At 39.1% G+C, this 17,256-nt stretch overlaps 1 long non-coding RNA gene across 8 annotated transcripts in view; it reads right to left on the bottom strand.

Annotated features, from left to right (window-relative positions):
- The window catches only part of LOC109437798 (uncharacterized), an 801,312-nt gene that overhangs the window by 412,635 nt on the left and 371,421 nt on the right, over window positions 1-17,256 (bottom strand). For all 8 annotated transcript variants that reach the window (XR_012496361.1, XR_012496360.1, XR_012496362.1 and 5 more), the window contains exon 3: window positions 14,209-14,402. This is a non-coding gene — a long non-coding RNA (uncharacterized LOC109437798). The remainder of the gene's footprint in view (window positions 1-14,208; window positions 14,403-17,256) is intronic.

Below are 17,256 nucleotides of genomic sequence, written 5' to 3'. Positions count from 1 at the left end.
ATAGACTGAGAAGAAGAGATAAGTATGATTTCTGGGCCAGGGTCTCTAAGAAGACCGTGCAGGTTCCCTGTGTGTCCTTTCTCCTTCTAGTGACCGGAATAATCCTTGATGCCCTGTGACCTTGGAAACCACATGTTTCTGTCAGTGGAAGTCTTCCAATGGCTCTGTGGAACAGCAGCCCCTCCCTATGGACTGGAAACCAACTTGGACTCTCGACCTCACTGTGCTTAAGTCATTATAATCAGGGAATCTCTGTGTTATAGCAGTTATACTTCCCTGCCTAAGAAGACAAGGAGATGTCTCCCTGGAGGGGCATGAAGTAATTGGCTTAAAGTCACAGAAACTGTGATAGCGAGGCAGGAATTAAATGCAGATCAGGCCTTCAGTAAGAGAGGAGAACTGGAGAGAAGGGAAACTCAGAGGCCTGAAGTGCTCAGTCAGATTGTGGTCTCGGAGGTGCCACTCTGGAAGGTGGGACCCAGAAGCCTTAGGATCAGCAGACTCAGAGTCAAGTGTTGCTGAGGAAGATGGGAACACCCACACGGAGATGGGGCCTGGTGACCACTGTCACATGTGAGGCCAGGGAGACTGGCATAATAAAACAGGGAGGCTTCACGGAGCATTCTGTGGAGATGACAGATTGTCAGGACCCATTAAAGTAGGGGAGTCTTCCCCACAGAGAAGTGAAGAGAAACAAAAGTCAAAGGAAAGGCCTGTGCAGACTTGGCTCTTGTGGTTGGCATGGGAGGAAAGGCTACCGTTCAATGGGCAGATGGACATCCAAGGACTCACCAGTGCCTTCTAGGTTCCCTAAACTCATTTCAAACCCACACAGGGAAGCTACCAGGAAAAAGTGGATATTCTCTCTCTGTTCAATGACCACCCTCTGGATAAAGGACACGAAAGTGCTGAAAGCCCTTGCATTAGTTGAAGGTCATCAACGCCTTGTGGACACAGATCTTAAAGATCCTGGTCGCCTCTGAACACAAGTCTCCCTCAGGCTTCTTTGTTTTTCATCCCCATTCTTTATCCATGGCCTTAAGGAAGCTCCCTGGGAAGCATGTAGAATGATCATGAAGCACTTGGACATGACTAGGCCTTTTGGTGCTAAGGGCTCGGGGGTCTAACCCTGTCCTTCTCACGGCTCCTATTCCGACACAGCACCTCCATGGAAACCCAGGGAAGGGGAAGTACAATATAACATGTTTTTTCCCAGGGGACAAAGGGCACTAACTATCCAAAAGTACACTGCCTACTCAGGGTACATTGTGCATTCTAAAAATCTGTAAGTGCTCTTCTGCCTTCATGAAGAAGATAAAAGCAAGAAAGTGGATTAAATGGACAAACAACAGCCTACTTCAGATTTGGATATTACATTGTCTTCAGTGAAGTGTTTCTAATGTTCTTGAAGCTTGCAAATAATGAAAAGGGTATCACCCCCTCATTGAAATCCAAGCAAATATGCTGTAATTGGTGTAGAGTGCTTTTAATACTAGTGTTCTCAGGTTTGAAAACTCCTTTTTCTAAGTTTCAATAACATGTTCTTGAAAGATATACTCTCTAAGTAATTCTTTGTCCTTAGGAAGACACTCAAATCACTTTTCTAAACTGATGGTCTGGCAACCTTCCAGAACTGATTTAGAAGTTATGGCTCACACCCCATGTCTGAGTCTTCTAACCTTGGCACATTCTGAAATCCCATGAATAGGGTTGGCAGTTGTGCAGGATGGCTATAAAAAGAGAAAGAGCTGCATGTATGTAGCTCTGTTTAGCAAATTTTGCTTTCATAAATATCCTAGAGAGTTAGGAAGACATTGCCAAGATACCTACAAGATCTCAGTAACCTGTTGGACCACTCCGGATGCCCTGTCACGCTCAAAACTCAAAATAATTTGAGTGTGTATCGTGCTCCATTGTTTGCAAATACTTTCATATTCATGATCTCATTTGATGACTATAATAATCCTGGGACAGATGCAGAGCAAATATTACTATTCTCATTTGACAGATAAAGATACTGAGGCACAGAGGGAGTTCTGTCCAAGGTTACCCACCTAGTTAATGCCTGAGCTGAGAAAGAAACTCAGGCTCCTGGCAGCGGGCTTGGTTCTCTTTCCACTGTACCCTGCTGCCTCTTCAGAAGCCTTTGGCTCCAGTCCATTAGTTTCCAATCTGCTTCTGATGATGGTTATACTGCTCATAGTGTTGGTCATACCAGGCCAAAGAGAAGAGATTCTGGTCACTGTGAGGAAAGCTACCTCCAAGCAGAATTCAAGGAGGCATTGGCAGAGATATCAGCAGAGGAAAAAAGCCCCTTTTTCCATAGCATCTTAAAACTCCAGCACAAGCACTCATCATATTCACTAGCGTGCAATTGCTCTCAAAGCTCTTTGGAGTTAGGGGTTTGCATTGCCTACTGTGAGAAAGCCATCCACCAAGCAAAATTGGGCCCTCAGGCACGCACCCAGCTTTCTCAGAAACCAATGCTGTTTAGATGGAGTCCTTCCATGCACATCTCCCAGGATGGTTTTAGACAGCCTATGAGTATACTTTATTTCCTTTAAAACAAGTAACCTAGAAAATGAAATAACACATATTAGATTAAGCTCTGTCCCATTTGGCTAATTCAGAAGTTAATGGAAGGTCTCTTTCGGTCATTGGTATTGGCAGAGACATATTTAGTGAAACTCTCATGGGAACCTCACACAGGTACAGTAGCAGCTTTTATCCATAAATTAAGAATGGCACGTAAAGGCAGCTGTTTCCTCTCTAAGAGGGTGCCATTCAAGTTTCTCTTGACAAAGGCCCTGTTTGCCAAACTCCCCCCAAACTAAAAAGAATGAGAGAGATTGGAGAGTGAGGGGAGAGAAAAGGAAAAAGAAAGAGAGTAAGAGAAAAGGGGAAGGGGAGAGATTTTTGAAATGGGTATGACAGAGGGTGGAAAGAGAACTGGTCAGATCACTAATACCACAGAGGTGCCCAGTGTACATAGGGTTTATAGTAACTAACAATTAATTTCACCTCTTTGAACCACACACAGTGCTTAGCACATGAACCGTCTATATTAGAAATTTAATGCAGAACACTGCTTTATGATTGTTCCTTAAAGTGAATGCTAACTTTAAAAATAGTATAAGCAATAAAAAAATAAAGCTTGACTATTTCATGACTTTCACCCCAGTCCCTATATTCAAGCAAATATATCCAGAATCAAATCATTTCCTGAAAACACATTCTGTATAATCGTTTCTGTGATCTTCTATTCTGTCACAGAATTGATGAAGCTATTCCACCTGCCTGCCACTTTTCTAGGAGTGAGTCTCCTTCTGATAAAGAATAAAAATGCAATGACCTCCTCACCTCCTTCTCAAATGCACACTGAGCCTACCCACCATGATGAGAAGCCTATTCATGTTATGAACTGTTAAATCTTTTTATTTCGTATTTTTGTATCTATATTTATAAGTGGAGGAGGTCTGTAGATTTTTTTTAATTGTCTTATATTTCTGTCTCTCTCTTTTTTGTATCAGAGTCATGTTAGCATCATAAAATTAGGTAGTGTTCAATATTTTTCTATATTTAGGACCAATTTAAAATTAACTGGCCTTTGAAAGCCCTAGGATTGGTTTTAGAATACTTTGAATAATCATTTCTTAAAATGTTATTTAGTTAGCTATTGAGTTAATTTCATCTTTGGCTATTGCTTTCTAATTATTCTCAAACAATTTTGGTTAATTTATATATTCCCAAATATACATATTGTATATTTGTATTATATATAAATATATAATATATATTTTTTCATTTCACTGAGGTTTTCAAACTTATTGGAATATAACTTTGCACAACTTTCATAATTTTAATTGTCCCTGAAATTAAAATTTATATTCTAAAATTCATACTCCCATTTCTAATTTTGTTTGTAATTCACCTATTTATTAAAACTGACAAGGTTTTATCAATTAATAAAATAATTTACAAAATAAATTAATAATTATTCTTAGATATAAATATATGCTCACATATAAATATAATTTATAAGATAAATATAAATATTATAATATTATATTAATAAAAGATTTTCCTAATACCTAGAGATTGATTAATCACTATTTGCAGGTATCTGAATCTTTATTGTTTTTGTGTTTATTACTTAATTTTTCATGGTTTTGTGCTTGTTTAAAAGTTTACTTTCCAGGTAACGCTGTGCTCACCTCTTCTCAGGACCACATCAATTAAAACTAAACCATAGAACAACCATTATTGAGAATCACCTGAAGTCTAGCTGAACTGAGCCTTACAACTACGAACATACAGAAGTCACCTTGATACTGGTAGGAGAGGTAGATATGCGGAATGGGCTGGTCCCACACCCTTGTGTGACCATTAAAGATAAGGAGGAATATATTGGCTGTGGATGTTTGTCCCCCCCACTCCCCGAGGAGCGAGGAGTCCCAGCTCCTCCCCAACCCAGGGTTTCAGTGCTGGGGAAAGAAGTCCCCATAACCTCTGGCTGTGAAAACCAGCAGACTTTGTGACTAAATGAGATGGAGGGCAGCTGCACTCCCAGGCGCTCCTCTTAAAGGGACCATACATGAACTTTCTCGCTTATGGACTCACTCTCTGAGTTCCAGCACTGGGGCAGCAGCTCAAGAGGCACCAGGGACATACAGGAGGAACTAAATCATCTAGCTACAGGAAGAGGGCTGAAGGGGCAGCTTTCTCCCAGATGGAGGAGCTGGTGGAAGCCATTGTTTCTTTGTTGAGTCCTCCCCCTCCCTGCATGCAGATGCAGGCAGATACCATATCAGAGTCTCCATCAAACTCGCTATTACTTGTTATCTGCTTTGCCCTAGTGATTCCTTGAGACCATGTCCCAACCAACTTTCAGGAACAACCAAGCCACTTCCAGTGGCTCTTTTGTATAAATGGCCAGTTTTGGCTCATGCTGCAGACAATCCTAAAATCTCTCAAAGGTTCACAAAACCCAAAGAAGCAGCATCTGGCCTCAGCATCTCCTGTACCTCTGGCTGAGTTGCCCTAAGCCTGGCACTAGCAACAACTGGCATTGGTTTGCAGCTTGGCCTTTTGAGGTACCTCCAAGCACAGTGTAGGTGGCAACCATCTCTGGATTGCTTTATGGTTTATGCAAAGTGGCCCCAGGAAGGGCACACATTGTGGCTGAACTTGGCCTGCAGCAGGTCCCCTCTCAGGAGGCCTAGACGTGGGGTTGGCAGGACCAGTGGCCAGCTTCAGACTGGGCCAGAGCATCACCTAGCCACCTCCAAGGATGACACACCCAAAGGGCAGACTGGGCAGGCACCAGAGCCCTGCTAAAGCAAACCTTGCTCTGTAGGGTCAGCCCTGCACAGTAGCTCCTCTACTGTAGTCACAGCCAGTCCTCACAGCCCCCTCAGCATGAGGGGTCAATCCCTTCCACTGCTGTTCAAACAGCAATCGAGTCTCAACTACAATAGAAGGGCACACACAGTCCACTCAAGGGACATACCTGCAGAACCTGGCTCTGGTGAACAAGGAGACTGCACCACTGGGTCCCACAGGACACCTGCTACATAAGGCCACTCTACTAAGCTCAGAAGGCATAGCAGCCCTATGCAGAAACAAACATAGGTAGATAGCCAAAGAAATACTTCCTAAATAAAAGAACAGAACAAAGCTCCAGAAAAAGAACTAAACAAAATGGAGACAAGCAATCTATCAGCTGTAACATTCCAAACAGTGGTTATAAGGATGCTCAATAATCTCAGAGAGAACGTCAACAAAGAGATAGGAAACAAAAATGGAGATAGAAAACATGAAAATGAACCAGTAAGATATAAAGAATACAATAAATGAAATGAAGAATATATTAGAGGGAATCAACTGTTGATTAGCTTAAACCGAGGACTGAATCAATGATTTAGAAGAAAAGGTAGCAGAAAACACCCAATTAGAACAACAAAAAGAAAACAAGAATCCAAAAAAAAATGAGGACAGTTTAAGGGGCCTCTCGGACAACATCAAGCATACTAACATTTGCATCATAGGACTACCAGAAGGAGAAGAGAGAAAGCAAGAGATTAAGGACCTATTTGAAGAAATAGACATGCAAGTCCAGGAAGTGCAGAGACTCCCAAATAGGATGAACCCAAAAAGGCCAATATGTAGACACAATATAATTAAAATGGCAAAGGTTAGAGACAAAGAGAGAATCCTAAAAACAGCAAGAGAAAGGCACCTAGTAACTTACAAGGGAGCTCCCATAAAACTGTCAGCTAATCAGACAGAAACTTCTGTTTCTCAACAGAAACTTTGCAGGCCAGAAGGGAATTGGCACAAAATTTTCAACATGATGTAAAGCAAAGACCTACAACCAAGATTTCTCTACCCAGCAAGGCTATCATTTAAAATCAAAGGACAGATAAAGAGCTTCTCAGACAAGAAAGAGCTAAAAGAGTTCATCACCACCAAACCAGTATTACAAAGAATGTTAGAGGGACCTCTTTAAGACAGAAAAAAATAAAATACAGTAAAAATTATGAATACTAAAATAGCAATAGCTACATATCTATCAACAATCACTTTCAATGCAAATAGATTAAATACTCCAATCAAAACACAGGATGGCTGAATGGATAAGAAAACAAAGTCCTTACATATGCTGCCTACAAGACACTCACTTCCAACTGAAAGACACACAGACATAAAGGGATGGAAAAAGATATTTCACGAAAATGGAAATGAAATAAGAAGAAAAGCTGGGGTAGCAATTCTTATACCAGACGAAATAGACTTTAAAACAAAGGCTATAAGAAGAGACAGTGAAGGACCCAGTAATCTCACTTCAGGGTATTTATCTGAAGAAACCCAAAATATTACTTTGAAGGGACATGGGCATCCATATGTTCATTGCAGCATTGTTTACAATGGCCAAGATGTGGAGGCAGCCTAGGTGTCCATCAATGGATGAATAGATAAAGAAGGGGTAGTACATATATACAATGGAATATTGCTCAGCCATGGAAGGGAATGCGTTCTTGCCATCTGCAGTGGCATGGTTAAACCTGGAGGGTGTTGTGCTGAGTGGAGTATATCAGACAGAGAAAGACAGATGCAATGTGATTTCACTTACATGTAGAATCTAAAGAACAAAATAAACAAACAAAACAGAAACACACTCATGGATACAGAGAATATTTTGATGGTTGCCAGATGGGAGGAGATTAAGGGGGTGAGTGAAAAACGGGATTAAGTACAAATTGGTTGTTACAGAGTAGTCATGGGGATGTAGGGTATAGAACAAGGAATGTAGTCAATAATACTATAGTAACTATGTATGGTGTCAGATGGATACTAGATTTATTGGGGTGACAGATGGGAGGGGGATTAGGGGAAGAGCAAAAAAAGTAAAGGGATAAGAAGTACAAATTGGTACCCTGCTTCCCCAAAAATAAGACCGAGCCGGACAATCAGCTCAAATGCATCTTTTGGAGCAAAAATTAATATAAGACCTGGTATAATATTATATCATATCATATCATATCATATCATATCATATCATATCATATCATATCATATCATATCATATTATAAGACCCAGTCTTATAGTATAGTAAAATAAGACCAGGTCTTACATTAATTTTTGCTCCAAAAGTCGCATTAGAGTTGATTGGCTGGTTAGGTTCTATTTTCAGGGAAACACGGTAGTTACCAAATAGTCATGGGGATGTAAAGTAAAGCACAGGGAATACAGTCAGTGGTATGGTAATAACTATGTACAGTGCCAGGTGGGTATTAGACTAGTCAGGGGGATCATCTCTTAAATTATATAAATGTCTAACCACTATGCTGTACACCTGAAATTAATATAAAACAATATTGAATGTCAACTGTAATTGAAAATTTTAAAAAGGGGAGAAAAGGCAAAGGGGAATACAAGGTCCAAATTTCTAGGTATAAAACAAATAAGTCATGGGGATGTAATGCACAGCATAGGGAATGTAATCAATATTATTGGGATAACATGGTACAGTATCAGATGGCTGCTGGACTTATCATGGTGATCAATTCTGTAGGTATATAAATGTTGAATAATTATAGTGTATACCTAAAGCTAATATAATATTGTATGTTAGCTATATATTTAATAAAATATTAAAATTTAAAAAAAAACCTCAGAAGGAATATTAAACAATACATTAGTAATACAAAATGGCTTAATTGCAATATGGCAGGGAGTCAAATGCCTCTCAGGCACCAAAGTGACTGTTGAGGAACAGAACTCCAGTGAAAGCAATGCAGAGGGTTAGGGGAAAAGCAGAGAGCTGACCATACAGTTGCCTCAACCACAGGACTCTAGTACTGGCTGGCAAGTTGTAGGACAGCCTTGTGGGCGAGTAATGGACCCCGTTTTACAAATGGAGACTATAAGCACTAGAGAGATAAAATACCTTACCCAAGTATCAGAGCTGTGATTGTGTCCAGGTCTTCAGATCACAAACCATCCTACCACATCACAGCTGCACCTGCTGCCTTTTAAGAATCTGCTTCACCAGAAAATAGATCATTTTCCAGCCCCTTGTGCAGACACATTGCTCTGCCTCTAGACCTTTGGTCTAATTGCTGCAGACTCTCAAACGTTTTCTCTACACATTGTGCCCTGTGTCTAAATTCCATGCATTCTTCAGGGAGGAGGCCCAGTCTCATCTCTGCTACAGGTATTTCCATATGACTTCAGACTCCTCTGCTCTTTCCTTACTATGGTGCTGACTTGGCAATGAACCACACATTTGACTTATGATTATAAGGGGCTTGAGGGCAGGCACTGCAGGGTGCCTGCGGAGTGTGGATACAATTCATCAGTGGAGTGATATACCAAAAACCCCAGAAGATTTTAGTTATTGAAGAGCAACATGTGAGGAGAAGAGAGGACACTGAATATAAGAGAATCCAAGAAGCCACTGACTACAATCTGTCAACTAAGACAGTCCATCCGGTAGGAATGCCAAAGAAACTGTTCAGGGGCAAATATTCTAAGACAGTATCATCCCTTAAGAATTCACTTCCAATCAATCACTCTCTCTGTAAAATTCCAACACTGAGAGTTGTGTATTTATCCCACAACGCATTGCCTAGGATCAACAGCAACTTCCCTAAATGATTATTCCCAAATAGCTAGTAGCTTCCCATTAATTACTTAGATTTGAGGATTTAATGTGAAATTTTTACTAGAATCTAAAACTTCCTATCAGATGATTTTTGTCTGTGTACTTTTTATTTTCCAATTTTATTTATTATTTTAATCAACATTTTCACACTTATAATACATGTTTTAGAGACTACATCATTTTTACAATTTTCTCCTATGGGAAAACGACAGTCTCTCTTATACTTTTAAACTATCCATGATACATATTAAGTTGTATGGGGTGCTGAGTTTATTTATTTTCTCTCTGAATAAAAGATGAAAGTTTTCCCCAATTTTCTAAAAATTGCAATTGCCACATCGGCATAACTAAATATATCTAAACTTTACACAACATTAAGAGAGCCTGTCTGTGTTTGCTCTCCTAACCTGTCCCAAGTATTATTCTATTGTTACATGAAACATATTTGTTTTGAGGGCATTCTAGTTTGTATTGTTCTTCCATATCTGTGCCTAGTTAGTAGGCAGGGCATCTAACTCCCTAGGAAGCATATTATTTGAAATTTACTATCTGTATATGCCACAATGTTTAATTTTTTTTCTAAATTTCCCCTCATCCACTTTGTGGATACCTATTTTCAAAAGTTATTATTCCCTTCCATCTGTCCACATTTTCTTCTCATTTTTCTCTTAAAAACTGACTGAAATCAGGAGGTCAATATCTCAGTCATCATTAATTTCATGCCTTCCTCTTCTCATTTATTCACTGGTCTTTTTTCTCTTGAGGGTGATTTTTTTTTCCCTTGATACATTTATAAAAGACCTCCTTCCTTCATCTAACCTCCTTTACTAGCAATATCTCATTTCCCACTTTTGTGCTCCTTATCTTTTCTTTGCTAACTTTAAGTTGTTCTGTCTATTTTTATATAGTTCCTGCCTTCTCCACTCCCAGGGCAATTGTCCTGTTATACACAGATCTTGAACAGCGGTTGGGGATGACAGACTGTATTTTTACTAGAATTCCAGAGGCAGAAAGGCCTTGTTCTGTTCTCTCACTCTGATGGTACAACAGAAGCGTTTGCACTTTAATTATATTGTCTTAGGCTACTTCACACCTATCTACAATTATGCATGTTAATACTTACTCCCATAGCTTCATACATATTAGATTTCCTCCCAATGTGTTTTTCAACTAGGAATAGTACCTTGTAGTGTTGTTATCAATGATCACATTTCTAAATAGGCAGGGGAGAGAATGAAAATGATTTACTCTATTAGGGTGAGGTCATTTGCATACTGTTAAGTGATTTGCATGCTGGCAGATCCTAGAACTGTGTTTCAGAGGCTTCCCCACATTTCTCCCTTTATAACAAGGTCTCGCTTATTTTGCTCTCTATCAAACGGTCCTTTATCTTCCTTTCTCACGCCATTCTCTGCCACTAGAGAATAATACACACCACCACAAGCATGACATTGCAAGGCAGTCTCCATCTTCTGAGCTAATGTTGTCTTTGACATAATTCATCATCCTTTCTGATTTTTCAGGGCTGGTGACAATGGTGACTCCCCTAATATCTGAATGAAGTCCTTAATAAATATTTTGCTGAGTGATTGATATCTCCTCTAGTTATTTTTCTCACACCTCTTCCCCTCCATATATAACAGATGGGATCCCATCATCAGGAGCAGATGTTGTAGGAAAGGTATCAGGAGCCCAGAAGCCCTCATTCTAGCCCCAGATCTCCCACTAACTACCTCTGCGATCTCCATGAGTCACTTAACCTCTCTGGGCTCAATTTCCATGTCTGTAAATTGAAGATGAAAATGTCTTCTTCAGAGACATACTGAGGTGATCATAAACATACATATGAAAGGACTTCCTAGCACATAGTAGTTTGAAAGTAGGATTATTGATACCTCTTAGCTAAATAATGTTAACTTTTCAAAATCAGATGAAATAGAAATTATTTTCTTTTTCATCCATCCCCCTTATTAGCTTTCATAATAATAAACAAACACACACACTTCTAGGAAGGTCAGTAACATTTTGAGAAATTCCTAATGGTAAATTGTTAGACACTGAACAAAAGGATAATTTTCACCACTCCCATCTCCATCCCCATCCACGTTCATTAGCAATCACACTCTCCACCTTTATTTATATAACGAGGGACGCTGCAGAGAAAAGCAGGGCTCTCATTTGATTTTTGAGCCTATTCCTTGAGGTAAGGTCTCAGGGCTGCCGGTGGATCTGGAAAGCATTTTGGAAGTAAGAAGCAGACAAATGTAAATCTTTTAAACCCCTATGATAAGCAAACTCTCCTCAGTTCAACATATAAATATAAACACTAAATCAAATCAGATGTTTATACATTTTTTTAATCCCATCATAAAACATTTTGTTTTGACAGTCTGGTAATGTAAAGTAAAAACACCGACAGCAAAAAGAATCATCTTTGCCTGCCTTCTTTCTACCTGAAAGTCTTCCCTGTATATAAATAGTAAAAGAAAAAAAAAGTATGTTTATGTAAAGGGAAACACTGATTTACTAGAACTGATTGCTTCATAGTCTAATTACTTTTCAACTGGCTGTTCCAAATTAAGATGTCATTGATGGCTTTTGGTGATATATTTCATTTTAAGCAAATTTATTCTATAATAGAGTACATCATAATGGAAAGCAGAGTTCTTACTCTCCCCTCCTCTTTGTAGCCTGATATCTTGACAAGTAAATTAAATTTAGCAGTTAAAATGCTTCCATTAGTAATTTTATTAAGTTAATTAAAGAATCTCTCTTTCTGAATTTTAACTACCTTCCCTTCAGAACAATGTTGATTTCTTTTTTTTTTTTTTTCTTTTTTTAATTTCATGTATTTAGGGACTGTGATATATTCTAGGACCAAACAACAACTCTATTGGGATTGCATTTCTGTGGGCAAGAGACTACCAAGCAAATCGAGTAAAAAGAAGAAAAAGCTCAAACATCTTTGAAAGAAATGGTCTGTTTCATACTAGGGTTGTGGAATCTTTAAAAGAAGGAGGACGACGAGCGGAAGAAAGGAAGAAAAAGGAAAAAATACTTTTTAGGCGATCTGTGTTCTTAGGCAAAGGCAGAACTACTAACTAGAGTTTCCATACATAGAGGGTAAATCATAAATAGTTTAAGTGGAGTTTAGTTTATACATAGAAAGAGAACTCCAACTCTTTTTTCTTACTCAGTAAGAGTGTAAGTCGTGCTGAGCAAGATAACTGAAGTTGGTGAAGCACAGGTTCAGTGAAATCTTGGGCCCTCTCCAGGGGGTGGCATTTTAAAAGAACCCAAATATTTCTAAGAGATTTAGGGCAAAAAGAATTCTTTCATTGACTATTGCTTGTTTCTTGTGGTAGGTGTTCCTACAATCAGGAATTACAGAACTTATTTTTTGAGAACTTGAAGGTAACGTAGGGAAAATTTTATTGCATCTTCTCATTTTACAGATGAGGAAACTGAGGGCCACGGGCGGCAATGCCACCACCACTGGAAATAACAATAGTAACTAGAACAACAGGGGCTAATATTTATTGAACTCATCACTGTGCAGCTTCACATACATTATCTTATTAAAAAGCCCCATGAGGGAGATGCTTCTAATGCCTCAACATTATAGATACAGGAGATAATGCCTAATGAAGATTAAGTAATTTTTAAAAACTCCATATGACTCCAGAGTCCTGTGTTCATAACTAGTGCACATCATTGCCTTAGATGAATGATGTAAGGTAATGCAACTAGTTAGTGGTTCCCGCAGGGCTGAAGCTCAGGACACCTGCTTCTCAGATCTGCTGTTTTCAAACTAGGCCCTATGAAGAGAACTGAATATCCAGTGTGTGAACTGAGGCTTGGGCATGAAGAAGACATTATGATTTATTTAAAAAGTAATCCCATTGCCAAGGTAGCCAGTGGAATATTTGCTTTATGGATGTAATCATATCAACGACTGCACCCATGAGTTCAGACCCAAAGTTCCATTTCATTTAAAATTAGGGGATTCCACGCTTCACTCATTCATTGAAGAAATAAAGGAGATTCAAGAATACGGTCCATGGCAATTACTATTAATGTCTCCCATCTTCTCTTATTTTCTGGACCCTGCCCTTCTCAAGTAGTAGCTCATTCTGGGAGTTCATATGCTCACTTTTCAAGCTCCCTCACCCATCTCAAAATCACTCCCACCAACTCCTTGAATACTCATGCTACATCTCACTCAAATACAGTCTCTCACATTCACACCTCAGGTACCACACTCTACCCACTTCTGCCCTTTTTCCTCTGGGGGACTGCATATCTTTCATCACTATGTTCCAAGCTCATTGCTTTCCTCATGACAATAGGTCACCGTGGCTTTTTTGCCTTCTATCCTTTCCCTATTCTGCAGTCTGTGTCACAAAAGCCCAAGCAACAGATCTGGCAACCTATAGAAGCTTCCCATCAGGACAGAATGGATGGAGCCACAAAACTATTTAATACGCCAGAAAAGAGAAAAAATAGACACCACTCCATTCATCCGTTTATATATATATATATATATTTCCCCCCTTTTTATACCGGCAAAAGCTAAAATGGCAGATGCCTACCTCCGATGATCTTTGTATATTCTAGGGAGCCCACCCCACTTTTTTTCGTTTCTTTTTTCCCCTAACATCAAGACAAACAGGGTTTAAGAGTTTCATTGTATCTTTGTCCCTTGTCATTTTGGAGATAGGTTTTCAAGATGATGTTCCACAATTTCTGAAACACAAACATTGCCAAATGTCCCCACAAGTGTTCATTGTGGAAGTTGTTTCCTTTATTAAGCCCACCCCCTCCCCCAAAATGATGTCTTTAGAAAGAATCCAGTATTCTGCAATATTTCTAGACAGACTCAGAGAAGAGAGTGGATATTCCAGTACGTTTTGCTAATTAAAAATGCTCTTTCCTGCCCTGACCCTCAATTGAGAAAGATACTAACTTTAGCCTAGAAGCATATTTCCTATATTACCTGACCACACAGTAAACATGTTTTCACTAGAAATTTAGCTCTTACCTCCTTGATATCCTGCCATTCACACTGCATCTACGTTTTGGTGGAAATAGTTTTCAATTATTTTGAGGATCCCCTTGTTTTTATTGTTGTTGTTGTTGTTGTTGTTTTTATGTAGTTTTCAAGTCCAGTAGTGAAATCTGTTTCTTATTTGTAATCGGTTTTCAGCTCTGGAAGAGGCCCAAATTGGTAAGTCCCTATGAGTGAAAGGAAAAAAAAAATAAAAACAGAATTTAGAATTTAGTTATGCAACCTGAGCTTATGATGAGAGAAGATAATTCCAAGGGGAAGACTTTGCAAAAATAAACATTATGCCCAGCTTTCAACCTGGAGAGTGATCAATTAAATGTACAGAACCACAGAAGAGCTGAAGGGATCATGAAATTATGTGGCAAAATCCCTATTATTTGTCACATGAAAGGAAGAATCTGTGATTTTAAAATAAAATACGAGAGAAAGATGTACCAAGTTTGATGGAATAGATGTAGCCGGCCACAGTTGTGAAAGATTCAATAAGCTTCTTCTTACTTGTCCTTCACCCCGGAGTTTCCTGAAGAGGCCTGAATATCTGGCTTAAAGTGAGTGATGCTACTTGAAATGAAAAGCAAGGAGATTGCAAATCACTCGTCTGCACAGGCTTGGAATAAACTATGGCATGGCTGATGGACAGATTCAGGTATTTAAGTGAGTGTGATTTCCAAGCAACAATTTCTAAACCCTACATTGTCGTTGACCTCCATCATGCAATTGGACATGTTTATGAAGGCACACACAGTAGAATGAAATGCACTGGGAAGAAAGCTGAACTCATTTTCTAACACCACAGCAGTATTGCTGCAAAATGAAGCCATATTATCCCAATCAGCAATAGAGTCCAGCTTTGCATCCTTTTTCTGCTCCATAGTCTGACTCCATTCCTACAGAGGACCTTTCTATTTCAGGAATCCAGTTACGAGATTGGTTGGAAGAAACCAAATGAGGTAGGTAATCCAACGTGTGTGCTCAGGTAAGGGTAACAACCAAGAAAGGACTTGAAGAAATAGTATAAGATTATACTTTTGTCTTTTCCATTTCTTCCCCTTTCTTTTCTTCTTAAAGGCAAAGACACCAGGAAGTGTAAAAACCATCCCAAAATACTTTTTTTTCCTTCTGTGATTTGCCCAGAAAGCAAAAGCAAGGCACCAATTAGCAATGTTTTAAATCAAACACAATTAACTGTACATTGAAATATATGGTCTGTGATTGTATGTTCAGCTAAATAGCTAAAAGCAATTTTTAAAAGTTGAAAACCTCAGTTGCACACTGACGCTACACAGGTCTGCTCAGATTTCCTGCTTCTTCACTAAGGCACAAGGTCAGTAGTTACTTCCTGAAAAGTTAAAAGCAGAGGCGGCCGGATGGCTCAGTTGGTTAGAGCATGAGCTTTGAACAACAGGGTTGCCGGTTTGATGGGCCAGCAAGCTGCACCCTCCACAACTAGATTGAAGACAACGAGCTTGTTAGAGCGCAAGCTCTCAACAACAAGGTTGCCGGTTCAATTCCCATATGGGATGGTGGGCTGCGCCCCCTGCAACTAATGATTGAAAATGGCAACTGGACTTGAGCTGAGCTACACCCTCCGCAACTAGATTGATGGACAACGACTTGGAGTTGATGGGCCCTGGGGAAACACACTGTTCCCCAATATTCCCCAATAAAATTTATATATATAAAAAAGTTAAAAGCATAATTTTTTGTTTACAAGGCACTCCTAAGAAGCTTTACTATAAATTTAATAAAATATTTGCATTTAATCTTTTCTTGAACTTTGTCAGAGAGAAAAACAAAAGAGCAAAGATTATTTTTCATGATCACTAGAGCGATGGCTGTTTCTGATCCAGCCTCACCTTTTCTCTATTGCCCATCGGAATCATTTTGGGGAACTCCGTTTCATCTGTTCCTCTGTTATAGTCTGTGATCTATTTCATACATATATGTAGTTTTATTTACGTCAGTTGAGGCTATTTCCATTTGAACCATGGGTGAGAATACAGACATTAGGTAGAGCACAGCAATCTACAATTACAGCCATTCTTTTTTTTTTTTTTTTTTTTAATTAAATTTATTGGGGTGACAATTGTTAGTAAAATCACATAGATTTCAGGTGTACAATTCTGTATTACATCATCTATAAATCCCATTGTGTGTTCATCACCCAGAATCAGTTCTCCTTCCATCACCATATATTCGATCCCCCTTACTCTCATCTCCCACCCCCCACCCCCCGCCCCCCTTACCCTCTGGCAACCACTAAACTATTGTCTGTGTCTATGAGTTTCTAATTGCTGGCAACCTAATGGTCAAATACTTTATATCCCATGTAATCATTTAATGATTTATATACACATCTACTAAACTATAAAATACTCCAAGACACAGACCATATTATTCATCTTTAAGTCATTACAGCATCTGCCATAACATTGGGTATGTTTGGTCTTAAAAGACGAAATGAGAGAATGAATGAATGAATGAATGAATGAATGAATGAATGAATGAATGAATCAGGGAATTAATATTTAAATACAGACAATAATGATTTGTGTTACAGTTGTACATACTGAGAACTGTCTGGAAGAGTTTACAGAGAGCTACAGAGAAAGCTTGGCTGACTATTCTTGGAGAACACATTGACTGTTTGTTGGATGGAGACAGTTCACCAAGAAAGCAGATTTTGACCCTTCAAGAACTTGAATGTGATGATGAGTTTATGACAGTCCTAAAAGCCAACATACGGTTGGTGGCCAGATTGTGGTTCTGGGCTGAGAGGCTTCCATTTGGAAGGCAGACAAGCATTTGAATTATGGGTCTAATGAAAGTGTCAATAGCAATCCTGTTACTGGAGGAGCTGTAAAACCCTGCTTAATGAACTAGGCAGGGACACAAAAACACAATGGTCTAAAATGTACTGTATGAGAAAATGATAATTAGCCCAGATTTCATGTACAAGATAAAATGCATAGGGATGATATTACCACTGAGCAATGTTATAGCCCTTCAGGGGACTGTTTT

The sequence above is a fragment of the Rhinolophus sinicus genome, linkage group LG05, assembly GCF_036562045.2.
Source record: "Rhinolophus sinicus isolate RSC01 linkage group LG05, ASM3656204v1, whole genome shotgun sequence".
NCBI lineage: Eukaryota > Metazoa > Chordata > Mammalia > Chiroptera > Rhinolophidae > Rhinolophus > Rhinolophus sinicus.
Note: the sequence above shows the minus strand (reverse complement) of the source record. Positions and strands in the feature narration are given on the sequence as shown.